The sequence below is a fragment of the Leptinotarsa decemlineata genome, unplaced genomic scaffold (genome assembly GCF_025532065.1).
Source record: "Leptinotarsa decemlineata unplaced genomic scaffold, Ldec_3_MD MMD2_P_RNA_scaffold_2, whole genome shotgun sequence".
NCBI classification, from domain to species: Eukaryota; Metazoa; Arthropoda; class Insecta; order Coleoptera; family Chrysomelidae; genus Leptinotarsa; species Leptinotarsa decemlineata.
In genome coordinates, this window is record NW_027412529.1 from 27,695,594 (window position 1) to 27,711,747 (window position 16,154).

Sequence of the window (16,154 nt, forward strand, 5' to 3'; positions counted from 1 at the left end):
GACGGGGGGGGGGGGGGGGGGGGGGGGGGGGGGGGGCGTGGCCCTAACGGGCCCCGCCCACTGCCTGGGCTCCGCCCAGGTGGGTGGGGCCTCCGGCCCCAGGTAGGCGGGACATCTGGAGAGACATCTACGCCCTCTTCGCGCGCGCGTTCGTAACATAATATGCAACCGAACACCTAACCTAACGTATTAACGTATTAACGTAACCTAACCTAGTACGCTAACCTACCGCTATGCAACCGAACACCTAACCTATCGTATGTATTAACGTAACCTAACCTAGTACGCTAACCTACCGCTATGCAACCGAACACCTAACCTAACCTAACCTAACCTAACCTAACCTAACCTAACCTACAGTAACTATTAACCTAACCTAACGAGGGAATACTAACCTAACACCTAACCTAACGTAAGTATGCAGCTAACCTAACGTAGCTATTAACCTAACCTAACGAGGGAATACATTCACCATGTTGGTTCCATTAATACATCATCAGTTGGTTTTGGTTTTGGTTGTATTATTCTATGATTTGGATTAATGTTCAGTCCTGGATATCCCAGTCCACCTGATGATGATGGCCTGACTTTATAGTTTCTCTCCAAAACTTCTTTATGGTTTTTCTCCAATACTTCAACTCTCTGTTCCAGTACATCATACTTTTTCATTGTAGTCCCTGTTATGTTTGACATAGCATCAAATTTTTTATTTGTAGACGCTGTTATGTCAGACATTTTTATGTCTACATCACTTGTAAGTTTGTCAAATTTACGAGTGAAAGTTATCCGAGCCTCTGCAATTTTATCGTTAAATGCTTGCCGGGCGTCCCGAGCAATATTGCCTATTGTGGATTGTATTGCAGCTTGTAGGGCTAGAAGTATAACTTCCTTTGCTCCATTAATTTCCCCCTCAAGATATGATACAGTTACACAATCACTCTTGTCAATTGGTTCACTTGTATTTTTCAATATTTTCCTTTGCATGTCATAATGACCATCTTTTGTTAATTTAAAACCATTCCCAGGAGGACCTCGAATGACATTACCACCCCATTTTCTTTTTCTACCAAACTTATCGATTGTTTTAGACATTGTGCACTCTACGATGATTCTCTTCAAACTGATATTTCTGTCATTTACATTATACTATATATTGCAGTAATTGATTAGGGAAATAGAAATAATACAAATAAAATTTTAATCATTTTATATTCATTACAGTAATACATATACATACATACATAATACATTAATATCACATTACTTCTATCATATATTATTAATTATAAATGGCTACATAAATATCAATATTGAATTTTCCGGTTTTGAAGATATTGAATGATATTTCAATCATTGATCTCGGCAGATAATAAATTAATCAATTGATCCAATGGAGTCTCCTGAGATTGTGATTGTTGAATAATATTACTTATCCAACGAATGTTCTCATTTGGATCGTTTTCATAAAATTCAATATCATTATGACCCCAAGGAAGAGTGTGGGTAGTATTCGGAATGATAAATCGTTTATCGTCGTGATATGATAATGCAACTTTATTTTTTAATTCAGTATACATATCATGTAACACGCTTCTAAATGAATTCATCTTTCTGAATATCATACCACCTTGTTCGACGATTTTTTGATAATCTTCGCATGTCAATTCATTCTTTATTACAGATCGTTTAACCCCTTTGGCTTTCTTAAATTCACCATCAACAGATTTCACATAATATGCTTTAGCACCTGTACCATAAAAACTCATGATTGGATCATTTGGAAATTCATCTTTGAAGTTACCCAAGACTGAACTTGTTACTGGAATATTGAATTGGTTAACTATACTGTAATTGGATGTATCAAATCTACTTATGTTAGTTTTTATGAATTCATAAAAATTTTCTGTGTTTACTTTAAGAATGAGCGAGTCGGTATCTGTGTAAAGTAAAGAGACATTTTCATCAAAGTGTTGTTTGATGCATCCATAGAAAAAGTCATACATGACTGTTTTAGATAATTCTAATATGGAAAATCCCAAATATAATGGTTTATCGTAATGAACCTTCACTCTACCCAATTGAATGGCAACGAAATTATCAGTGAAAATTGAACAATTTTTGAAATTTGGTTTGGCTATGAGAGTGCTGGCACCTATATTTTTCTTTATATTTTCCCAATGTGTAACGAGTCTAACATCAATTCGATTATCTACATTCTCCATTGTCTTTCCATACACCGCATTATTCATTAGTTTATAGAAATCTTTAACAGATTTGTTGTTAGACCTATTACGCATTTCAGTATTAAGATCTATATAGGGTTTCATCCAGCATGATTGTTTGAATTTCAATACTCTATGTGTATTCATTACAATCAATCCATTTTTGACAGCTTGCTGTAGATTCCTATAATGAACAATATATTTTCTTTTATCATTCAAATTTGGAATTAATTTGGGAATTTTCGATTGTGTACGAGGTGGTATTATTTTTTCGACTAAAAATGGAAGGTCAGAATGTTTATCATGCAACTCTTGTGGATAATGAATGTCCACTTCAAATACATACCCATACGGACTATCAGTACTCACATCCATCACATCGAGATTAAGAATTTCATTTGGTGTCAACCATGTAAATTCACTTGTTGGTAGAGGTTGTGACATACTGTGACCGTATAGATTTGTTGCATCTAAATATGTAATGAATGTGGAAGGTTCGTTGGGATTATAATTGGGTAAAAATCTATTATTTGCTATATGTTTCCTCTCGCTACATTGACTAATTCCACCTCGTATACCTTTTTGAAAAAAGTGAATCATATCAATGTCAGTTAGTAATTCCAATTCAACATTAGTGAACTTCAACATGGCATCCCATGATAATCCAGGTGCAGTGTAATATTGTGCCGGATCTAAGTTATATATCTCTAAACTTGTGGTGCGGAAGTTTTCAAAAATATCACATAGTAGCAATACATCCGACTTCAAATACAAATCAGAGTATTCCCCCAAATTCTGACACTCGAATAAATTCCAAACTTTTCTAGCCCTATCATAATCAGTTTCCGATATATGTTCACAATTGAGTGTGTCATAAAACTGATTTTTTGTCGGAAGTAATGGATAATTCAATTTGTCAATGTCATCAACAAAACTATATGGAAATACACCTTTCTGTCTCATCAAATTGAATTTCTCAATTTGTGGGAAATGTTTGTGCATCTCCAAACATTGATCGGAGGTCAAGTTTGCACCCAACTTCTCCAACGAATTAGTCATAAATTTATAACTATCGATAAATCTCATTTTGAGATAATTCTTCCTAACCACACCATCTTTATCGGTATAGCTGTGTGTGAAGAGATGCTTCGTGAAAGATATATATTTCTCTTTAGTTTGCGGGATAACATCAACTTTCTCTTTATTCCTATACAATTCTTTTATGAATAAATGACAATCATAACCACTTAAATTATGAAAAATGATAGGTATGAAGTTTGGTATTTTGAAATTTAAATTACATTTCGAGTGAGCGGCATGTGATCTTTTCTTTCCTGTGACATGACAATGATCTCTTACTTTGACTTCACCATCAGTAAATGCTTTATTACATATACCACAAGTTCTGGCTGCAGCAAACTGTTCTTCTTCTTCGTCAGTTTGTGTATCCATCGGTTTAGGGTTTCTGAGATGATTTTCATGTATCTCTTTCAAATCATCTTCAATGCTACTCACAAATTTCTGAGCTGCATCTACACCCCTATATGTAACAAATTTTGACAAATCATCATTATATGAACACTTTATCAAATAAGCAAATGAATATGGGGCATGTTTGAATGTTTTAATCGTGTATGAACTTTCAGGATTTGGCTCATTCACATGAATCGGTTTAAGCACTGATTCAAAATCAGCATACACTACAAATGGCACCCTCATTTGCCTCTCAAAGTTTTCAAACATTAGTTTATTTTCCGCAACCATTCTACCATATTTATTGATCTTTAAATTAGTAGTTGGTGTTGTGGTACTAATGTGATTACAATCATACATATTATGACGTAAAAGCAATCTCTCATCAGAAAAATATATCAAACATCCGTCACAAAAATATTTTTTCTGTCTATGAGCTGATAGTTGATTAGAAACTAATCTTGAAAGATCTTTGATCCAACAATAGTGACCATTACCGGAGTCATCAGTTATAAACAACAAATTGACATGTCTCCGGAGTCTTCTCTGTGAGTATCGCAATGGACCAATCACTTCATACTTCATTTTACCCTTCTCAAATGTACTCTCTAAACCGTAAACATTAATTGAAATATCATTCCTATCTTCGAATATTTCGATACTCTTATTATTAACTTTAACCGGAAAATCCATACCTGTGACATCTAAAACAGTGGAAAAATGTGGATATGACGTAAGTTCGGACACTCGACTATCTGCAGGATATAATGCTGATGTTATAGCCCAAGCAAAACAATATTGATCTTCATTACGAACATTCACAACAGCTTTCTTCCATTGAATACATTGAGGCAGCTTCACATATGAACGTCCTTCCAGTGGACTGTATTTATTAATGTTGACCTCGAGAAACAATATTTTTTCACAAGTCCAACCTGAATTATAAAAAAAAAAATATTACTATTCAATCTTATTGAAATTTTTAAAAAATAAATACCTGAGTCGCGATCCTGGAACTCAGTCGTTTGAGCCACAATTACATCACGGAATCCATCAAAAACAGCATTCAAATCTGAAGATTGGTCCACTATTTTATTTTGGGAATTAAATGACTTCGTGTCCCTCGAATCATCAGTCTGAAGAATATAATTCCCAAAAACTTCCATATTCACTTTGATGCTTTTATGGATCCTGATGGCTGATTCCAGTAATTCAATGACCTTCTGCCTAATCTCATTGAAAAATGACATGTAGTCACTGGTTACAATCGAACTCTCCACCCTGTATGTAGCAATGCGGCAATTGAATGCATTCGTTATAATTTGAACACCGTCAGACAATTGAACACATGCATTATTTTTATGACTCATGGTTCTTCGGTGAGAATTCACTTGGGTCATAGGAATTGTCACATTACAACAATTGCACGTATACATAGGTGTTGCATTATCCACTCTCACCCGTTTCACTGCAGGCCCTCCTTGGCAACTCTGGAGCTGATGCCGACGAAGATTATCACTACGAGTGAAAGATTTACCACAGTCACAGGAATACATTTTATATAATAGTTCTCACTAACTCACTTGATGTAAACTGACATAGCCAACACTCGTACGCTTCTTAAATACACTCTGATAGGACCCGTCAAGACGTCATAGCCAACCCCACTTCTCAACTACATGCGCCAAGATTACCTCCCAACTGAATGCGATAACAGATGTCGATATACGAGCAAGCAGTGGTCGTTGCGGTCTCGGAGAGGGTAGACGCTAGGCAAACGGTCCTCGGCTGCCGTTGTGTCACCATCGATAGCGGGGCTAGAGCGAACCTTCATCGCTTCGGGAGAGGTGAGGGCAGACCGATGAATACGCATTACTCTGCCACACGTCGTGGAGTGAACATGTCGCTCTCTAGCCGTTGAACGGTTATTGCTGTGACGTCACTCCACTACTAACTTGGTGCCCTAACACCGATGGAGCATTTATTACTTGGAGGATCTTCGAAGTATGCAGACGTATGTTTGTACATAGACAAACAAGCACATGATGAAACCCTGTACCGTGCATTCTCCTACACACACACATAAACACACAAAATCTCATATGAAAAAAAAATCTGAACGATCCATGCACCAGACACTTCAAGGTCACAACGCCTTGACTTCACTGCACAACAAAAAAAACTTCACCAAACAACAACCAATAAAAAAAGCAATTAATACGTCATAGTGGTGGGGGGAGGCCGAGAATCAGCTGTAAACAACTACTCCTTTCGGATAATCCAAACCATCATCTCCGAGTGATTCACGTCTCCGATATCCTCGACATCGCTACTTTGGAGATAGAAACATTTGATGAAGATTTGTTTGATCACAACCACATCATATTCACAGTAAGATTAGGTATATTGAAGTCAGAGAACTTGAAGACAATGATTCCATGAATTTGGTAGCCAAAGATGAAGCAAACAACCACTGTCAAAGGAACAAGGAGGGTGGAAAAAGCCGGAGTAATGAAAACTACTCCAACAACTGCATTAGAGGCATTAATAGGGGATACAAAGGTAGGCCAATTGGAAATCTCACCCAGTTACATAAGGTAGGGAGTAGCAGAAATTTTGGAATATGTGAAAGAACGAAAATTAAACATGTTTTTGGACCACAACATATCGAAATACATGTGTGACACGAACTTTGCAGTTTAAATCCGAAACCGCGTATGGAGAATGAACAGTAATTACAGAAACATGCTCAGCAGAAACATCTGCTATACAGACAGCAACAAGCAACGAAAGATGGATTTCACTGTGTAGGAACAGTCTCCATTTCAGTTATCCATTCAGTTGACTCACCAAAATATTGCAATGCGCAAATACCATCAATAGGATCGTTCCAACCTTGAGTCACCAACAGATTTCCAACAGTTTGTAAATCGTTTTCAACGCGCATGTCTATTAAATATTGGTTTCTGATCAATTTGAAATTTCTGATTGGAACAGCTGATAGTTCAACTGAAGTTTGGCATGGAATTTCAACATAATCTTTAGAAATAATTCTAATCAAATGTAGTCTATTCTATTGATTAGTCAACATGGAACTGGGAGGTGAGTAGGACATTTGTGTAATTGAAGATGGTCCTATTTTAAATTCACTTAAAGAATTCCTAATTTTTCCTGCTCTAGCAAAATTAAGTATTCCCGAGAGTTAACACAGAACAATCAACATTACACCCATCCCAGACTACAAGAAAACTCCAGCCCAGAGTACAAGAAAAACCTTAACATGAATTTGTTGCTAGCGATTGGACAAAAGTGATGTTAGATCTTTATGAAAAATATCGTCCAAAGATTGGAAGTTTTCAAATGAAAAATTTAAAAAGACTTTGGGACTACAGAAATAAATGAGATTCTCTACAGTTCAAGTCATGTATAAAATAGGTGGACAGTTGTCGAACGGTCATACAAAAAATTTGTTGATATCCAGAAAAAAAAAGAGGCAGAAATATAGAAGTTGAAAAACAGAAGTTAGAAGTTCGAAAGCAGAAAGTATTCTTAATGAAGGAAAGAAATGTTCTGTTAGGAGAAAGAAAGAGACTCTACCTAACTTTATAAATCCACTTTGTGGAATTTTTGCCAAAGAATTGTGATTAAATTTCTGTATTTGTTTATTATTCAGTTCATGTTCGTGGAATATAATACTTTCCTTCCATTAAACATATGGGTGAAGGTCGACCCTAATTCAGATCTTAGACTATAAGGAAATAAATGAGCTCCTGAGAAGAGACAAATTGTTGATTTATCACCAGAGAATTGTGATATAATTTTAGTGAATTTATTTTCGTGGAAAGTATTGAGTTCATTAGTTCCAAAAAAATTTAAATATAAATATGAATATGCATCGGATATATGTAAAATTGAGTTATGTGAGAATGTGTTGGAGTGAATGAATAAAAATAAGCAGAAACCCTTAGAAATTTCTTCTATTGTTCATACATTCACAACCATATTTGTTCTACCTTTTTGCATATTTCAAGACAGATTCATCTCAGTTTGATAACCTTCACAGTCATACATGAAGTGTTTGCTACCTGATCCCTAATAGTACGGGCTCCCATGTCTTCTACATCATCATCATCTGGTTGTTCATCACCTGGTGCAACCTGCACATGCTGCTCTGATAAAATGACAATTCATCCTAATTTTCCCCATTTTCATAAATATTACTAGGATAATTTACAGAACAAAACATATTGATACCTTAGTAAGAGATTTGAGCCGGTTCTGAGCCTCCCCCCACCACTATGAAGTCACGTGCGGTGGATGACCTAGACCGACTCATGTGACCTTGAGAAATATGTCTGGTGCATGCCACCTTGAAAAATATGTATGGTGCATATGACCTTGAAAAATATGTCGGGTACATAGGTGGCATGTGTAAATCACAAATTACAGCCGGTTCTGGGCCTCTCCCACCACTATGACGTATTATTGTTTTTTTTTTGTTGTTGTTTAGTAACATCAAGGCGATGTGACTTTGATGCATGGATCGTTCAGAATTTTTTTCATATGAGATTTTGTGTGTGTGGGTGTGACATAGTGACGTCATTACATTTGATTGGTGTGTGTGTGAGAATGCACGGTACAGAGTTTCATCATGTGCTTGTCTATGTATAAACATACGTCTGCATACTTCGAAGATCCTTCAAGTAATGAATGTTCCATCGGTGTGAGCCCACCAAGTTAGTGGTGATGTGACGTCACAGCATCCACCGTTCAACGGTAAGAGAGCGAGATGTTCACACCACGACGTGCGGCTGTGTAATGCGTATTCATCGGTGTGCCCTCACCTCTATCGATGCAGGGAGGGCTGTGACGTAACGCATCGCTCTAGCCTCGCTATCGATGGTGACACGCAGACGGCCGAGGACTGTGCTAACGTCTGCCCTCTCCGAGAGCGCAACGACCACTGCCTGTTCGTATCGACATCCAGTTGGGAGGTGGGCTTATCTGTGACGTCAGGCATCTCTAGTGTAGGGTGAACTGAAGAGAGTTAAATAACGTACATTTGTATAGATAATATTGTAGAATCTCCTGAAGTAATTATCTGAAAATTATCAACTTGAGCTGTGCCAAGGTATGATTAGGGCGAATTGGATAAATATAACAATTGACAGAGATTCTCCCTATTATAGCAAAATTTGATCTTACGTTTTCGCTTTGAAACCTCATGGAACTATTGATTCCGCGTCGGAGTGAAAAGTTAAAGGTTATAAAATAATTAGTTCATTGCATGTATTCAAATGATTCAACATGAAACAAACCAATAAAGCACAATTGATAAGAAATGAGGGTTCAGAGAGTGAATTCTTGTTGCTTGTAACTACCCAATGGAATTTAGGATCTGAATCTTGTGCAATGTTATATTCATGATGATGAATAAAAGAGCAGTTATTATTTAGGTCTATTTTATGTACGGAAAACACTGGAGAGAGTGAAATTGAATTACGGAATACATATTCGAAAGAGAAAAATCTTGAGGTTTGGTTAGAATTTAAAAATTGTCGAAAGAGACAACTGATTTGATGAGCCGATTTTCTATAGTTTGTGCCTGTATTTCTTGGTCCCATATGACAAAAACTTGTCGATTTTGATATTGCACGTAGAGTTTGCATTCCGTTTCGACCTTCACAGCATAAGACATCAGCGTAAGTATAACTGAAAAGTAGGATGTGCCATCACTTTGATTGAAAATAAATTCATTCACCTGTCATTGCCAGATTTACCCGGCAAGTTTGGTTTGACTTTGAAATGAATGCAAGGTTATTATCTGCCCCAAAACAGATGCGTAGACTCAACATATAACATTTTACAGGAGAACAGACTGACATTTCTCACGCATATGCATATCTAACATAAACTAGGTACCGCATACTTAATGATGATTCAAAATGCTACACTAAATTTTTTCTTGAAATATGATTACATTACAATTTGAACCAACATAGTGGATGATATTGACGTAACTTCAACTGAAACGTGGGTATCGCCTCACTTTGGTCTCTTTTTTTCCACACATTGGCAAAATCTGATGGTGAAGTTTGGTTCAACTTTGAAACTAAATACTAGGATTTTTTCGAGGGTCGAGTTTCCATGTATGCCGATGACACAACATTGTGACGTCCCCAGATCTGAATGAAATTGAAAATGAAACGAAACTAGTAATCAATGGATTCGAATGTTGTTGTAGAAACAATCATTTAATAAATAATGGAAATAAAACAACATTTATCCAGTTTTCAAGTAAGTATCAGCGCCCTTTCCAAATAAATGTAGGTTTCGAAATTTCTGATTGGAACAGCTGATAGTTCAACTGAAGTTTGGCATGGAATTTCAACATAATCTTTAGAAATAATTCTAATCAAATGTAGTCTATTCTATTGATTAGTCAACATGGAACTGGGAGGTGAGTAGGACATTTGTGTGATTGAAGATGGTCCTATTTTAAATTCACTTAAAGAATTCCTAATTTTTCCTGCTCTAGCAAAATTAAGTATTCCCGAGAGTTAACACAGAACAATCAACATTACACCCATCCCAGACTACAAGAAAACTCCAGCCCAGAGTACAAGAAAAACCTTAACATGAATTTGTTGCTAGCGATTGGACAAAAGTGATGTTAGATCTTTATGAAAAATATCGTCCAAAGATTGGAAGTTTTCAAATGAAAAATTTAAAAAGACTTTGGGACTACAGAAATAAATGAGATTCTCTACAGTTCAAGTCATGTATAAAATAGGTGGACAGTTGTCGAACGGTCATACAAAAAATTTGTTGATATCCAGAAAAAAAAAGAGGCAGAAATATAGAAGTTGAAAAACAGAAGTTAGAAGTTCGAAAGCAGAAAGTATTCTTAATGAAGGAAAGAAATGTTCTGTTAGGAGAAAGAAAGAGACTCTACCTAACTTTATAAATCCACTTTGTGGAATTTTTGCCAAAGAATTGTGATTAAATTTCTGTATTTGTTTATTATTCAGTTCATGTTCGTGGAATATAATACTTTCCTTCCATTAAACATATGGGTGAAGGTCGACCCTAATTCAGATCTTAGACTATAAGGAAATAAATGAGCTCCTGAGAAGAGACAAATTGTTGATTTATCACCAGAGAATTGTGATATAATTTTAGTGAATTTATTTTCGTGGAAAGTATTGAGTTCATTAGTTCCAAAAAAATATAAATATAAATATGAATATGCATCGGATATATGTAAAATTGAGTTATGTGAGAATGTGTTGGAGTGAATGAATAAAAATAAGCAGAAACCCTTAGAAATTTCTTCTATTGTTCATACATTCACAACCATATTTGTTCTACCTATTTGCATATTTCAAGACAGATTCATCTCAGTTTGATAACCTTCACAGTCATACATGAAGTGTTTGCTACCTGATCCCTAATAGTACGGGCTCCCATGTCTTCTACATCATCATCATCTGGTTGTTCATCACCTGGTGCAACCTGCACATGCTGCTCTGATAAAATGACAATTCATCCTAATTTTCCCCATTTTCATAAATATTACTAGGATAATTTACAGAACAAAACATATTGATACCTTAGTAAGAGATTTGAGCCGGTTCTGAGCCTCCCCCCACCACTATGAAGTCACGTGCGGTGGATGACCTAGACCGACTCATGTGACCTTGAGAAATATGTCTGGTGCATGCCACCTTGAAAAATATGTATGGTGCATATGACCTTGAAAAATATGTCGGGTACATAGGTGGCATGTGTAAATCACAAATTACAGCCGGTTCTGGGCCTCTCCCACCACTATGACGTATTATTGTTTTTTTTTTGTTGTTGTTTAGTAACATCAAGGCGATGTGACTTTGATGCATGGATCGTTCAGAATTTTTTTCATATGAGATTTTGTGTGTGTGGGTGTGACATAGTGACGTCATTACATTTGATTGGTGTGTGTGTGAGAATGCACGGTACAGAGTTTCATCATGTGCTTGTCTATGTATAAACATACGTCTGCATACTTCGAAGATCCTTCAAGTAATGAATGTTCCATCGGTGTGAGCCCACCAAGTTAGTGGTGATGTGACGTCACAGCATCCACCGTTCAACGGTAAGAGAGCGAGATGTTCACACCACGACGTGCGGCTGTGTAATGCGTATTCATCGGTGTGCCCTCACCTCTATCGATGCAGGGAGGGCTGTGACGTAACGCATCGCTCTAGCCTCGCTATCGATGGTGACACGCAGACGGCCGAGGACTGTGCTAACTTCTGCCCTCTCCGAGAGCGCAACGACCACTGCCTGTTCGTATCGACATCCAGTTGGGAGGTGGGCTTATCTGTGACGTCAGGCATCTCTAGTGTAGGGTGAACTGAAGAGAGTTAAATAACGTACATTTGTATAGATAATATTGTAGAATCTCCTGAAGTAATTATCTGAAAATTATCAACTTGAGCTGTGCCAAGGTATGATTAGGGCGAATTGGATAAATATAACAATTGACAGAGATTCTCCCTATTATAGCAAAATTTGATCTCACGTTTTCGCTTTGAAACCTCATGGAACTATTGATTCCGCGTCGGAGTGAAAAGTTAAAGGTTATAAAATAATTAGTTCATTGCATGTATTCAAATGATTCAACATGAAACAAACCAATAAAGCACAATTGATAAGAAATGAGGGTTCAGAGAGTGAATTCTTGTTGCTTGTAACTACCCAATGGAATTTAGGATCTGAATCTTGTGCAATGTTATATTCATGATGATGAATAAAAGAGCAGTTATTATTTAGGTCTATTTTATGTACGGAAAACACTGGAGAGAGTGAAATTGAATTACGGAATACATATTCGAAAGAGAAAAATCTTGAGGTTTGGTTAGAATTTAAAAATTGTCGAAAGAGACAACTGATTTGATGAGCCGATTTTCTATAGTTTGTGCCTGTATTTCTTGGTCCCATATGACAAAAACTTGTCGATTTTGATATTGCACGTAGAGTTTGCATTCCGTTTCGACCTTCACAGCATAAGACATCAGCGTAAGTATAACTGAAAAGTAGGATGTGCCATCACTTTGATTGAAAATAAATTCATTCACCTGTCATTGCCAGATTTACCGGCAAGTTTGGTTTGACTTTGAAATGAATGCAAGGTTATTATCTGCCCCAAAACAGATGCGTAGACTCAACATATAACATTTTACAGGAGAACAGACTGACATTTCTCACGCATATGCATATCTAACATAAACTAGGTACCGCATACTTAATGATGATTCAAAATGCTACACTAAATTTTTTCTTGAAATATGATTACATTACAATTTGAACCAACATAGTGGATGATATTGACGTAACTTCAACTGAAACGTGGGTATCGCCTCACTTTGGTCTCTTTTTTTCCACACATTGGCAAAATCTGATGGTGAAGTTTGGTTCAACTTTGAAACTAAATACTAGGATTTTTTCGAGGGTCGAGTTTCCATGTATGCCGATGACACAACATTGTGACGTCCCCAGATCTGAATGAAATTGAAAATGAAACGAAACTAGTAATCAATGGATTCGAATGTTGTTGTAGAAACAATCATTTAATAAATAATGGAAATAAAACAACATTTATCCAGTTTTCAAGTAAGTATCAGCGCCCTTTCCAAATAAATGTAGGTTTCGAAATTTCTGATTGGAACAGCTGATAGTTCAACTGAAGTTTGGCATGGAATTTCAACATAATCTTTAGAAATAATTCTAATCAAATGTAGTCTATTCTATTGATTAGTCAACATGGAACTGGGAGGTGAGTAGGACATTTGTGTAATTGAAGATGGTCCTATTTTAAATTCACTTAAAGAATTCCTAATTTTTCCTGCTCTAGCAAAATTAAGTATTCCCGAGAGTTAACACAGAACAATCAACATTACACCCATCCCAGACTACAAGAAAACTCCAGCCCAGAGTACAAGAAAAACCTTAACATGAATTTGTTGCTAGCGATTGGACAAAAGTGATGTTAGATCTTTATGAAAAATATCGTCCAAAGATTGGAAGTTTTCAAATGAAAAATTTAAAAAGACTTTGGGACTACAGAAATAAATGAGATTCTCTACAGTTCAAGTCATGTATAAAATAGGTGGACAGTTGTCGAACGGTCATACAAAAAATTTGTTGATATCCAGAAAAAAAAAGAGGCAGAAATATAGAAGTTGAAAAACAGAAGTTAGAAGTTCGAAAGCAGAAAGTATTCTTAATGAAGGAAAGAAATGTTCTGTTAGGAGAAAGAAAGAGACTCTACCTAACTTTATAAATCCACTTTGTGGAATTTTTGCCAAAGAATTGTGATTAAATTTCTGTATTTGTTTATTATTCAGTTCATGTTCGTGGAATATAATACTTTCCTTCCATTAAACATATGGGTGAAGGTCGACCCTAATTCAGATCTTAGACTATAAGGAAATAAATGAGCTCCTGAGAAGAGACAAATTGTAGATTTATCACCAGAGAATTGTGATATAATTTTAGTGAATTTATTTTCGTGGAAAGTATTGAGTTCATTAGTTCCAAAAAAATATAAATATAAATATGAATATGCATCGGATATATGTAAAATTGAGTTATGTGAGAATGTGTTGGAGTGAATGAATAAAAATAAGCAGAAACCCTTAGAAATTTCTTCTATTGTTCATACATTCACAACCATATTTGTTCTACCTATTTGCATATTTCAAGACAGATTCATCTCAGTTTGATAACCTTCACAGTCATACATGAAGTGTTTGCTACCTGATCCCTAATAGTACGGGCTCCCATGTCTTCTACATCATCATCATCTGGTTGTTCATCACCTGGTGCAACCTGCACATGCTGCTCTGATAAAATGACAATTCATCCTAATTTTCCCCATTTTCATAAATATTACTAGGATAATTTACAGAACAAAACATATTGATACCTTAGTAAGAGATTTGAGCCGGTTCTGAGCCTCCCCCCACCACTATGAAGTCACGTGCGGTGGATGACCTAGACCGACTCATGTGACCTTGAGAAATATGTCTGGTGCATGCCACCTTGAAAAATATGTATGGTGCATATGACCTTGAAAAATATGTCGGGTACATAGGTGGCATGTGTAAATCACAAATTACAGCCGGTTCTGGGCCTCTCCCACCACTATGACGTATTATTGTTTTTTTTTTGTTGTTGTTTAGTAACATCAAGGCGATGTGACTTTGATGCATGGATCGTTCAGAATTTTTTTCATATGAGATTTTGTGTGTGTGGGTGTGACATAGTGACGTCATTACATTTGATTGGTGTGTGTGTGAGAATGCACGGTACAGAGTTTCATCATGTGCTTGTCTATGTATAAACATACGTCTGCATACTTCGAAGATCCTTCAAGTAATGAATGTTCCATCGGTGTGAGCCCACCAAGTTAGTGGTGATGTGACGTCACAGCATCCACCGTTCAACGGTAAGAGAGCGAGATGTTCATACCACGAAGTGCGGCTGTGTAATGCGTATTCATCGGTGTGCCCTCACCTCTATCGATGCAGGGAGGGCTGTGACGTAACGCATCGCTCTAGCCTCGCTATCGATGGTGACACGCAGACGGCCGAGGACTGTGCTAACGTCTGCCCTCTCCGAGAGCGCAACGACCACTGCCTGTTCGTATCGACATCCAGTTGGGAGGTGGGCTTATCTGTGACGTCAGGCATCTCTAGTGTAGGGTGAACTGAAGAGAGTTAAATAACGTACATTTGTATAGATAATATTGTAGAATCTCCTGAAGTAATTATCTGAAAATTATCAACTTGAGCTGTGCCAAGGTATGATTAGGGCGAATTGGATAAATATAACAATTGACAGAGATTCTCCCTATTATAGCAAAATTTGATCTCACGTTTTCGCTTTGAAACCTCATGGAACTATTGATTCCGCGTCGGAGTGAAAAGTTAAAGGTTATAAAATAATTAGTTCATTGCATGTATTCAAATGATTCAACATGAAACAAACCAATAAAGCACAATTGATAAGAAATGAGGGTTCAGAGAGTGAATTCTTGTTGCTTGTAACTACCCAATGGAATTTAGGATCTGAATCTTGTGCAATGTTATATTCATGATGATGAATAAAAGAGCAGTTATTATTTAGGTCTATTTTATGTACGGAAAACACTGGAGAGAGTGAAATTGAATTACGGAATACATATTCGAAAGAGAAAAATCTTGAGGTTTGGTTAGAATTTAAAAATTGTCGAAAGAGACAACTGATTTGATGAGCCGATTTTCTATAGTTTGTGCCTGTATTTCTTGGTCCCATATGACAAAAACTTGTCGATTTTGATATTGCACGTAGAGTTTGCATTCCGTTTCGACCTTCACAGCATAAGACATCAGCGTAAGTATAACTGAAAAGTAGGATGTGCCATCACTTTGATTG

General features: G+C 36.5%; 1 protein-coding gene across 4 annotated transcripts in view; it reads right to left on the reverse strand.

Annotated features, from left to right (window-relative positions):
- Oct-TyrR (Octopamine-Tyramine receptor) overlaps positions 1-16,154 on the reverse strand; it is a 1,115,181-nt gene that overhangs the window by 235,560 nt on the left and 863,467 nt on the right. The gene's annotated exons all lie outside the window — the stretch shown is intronic.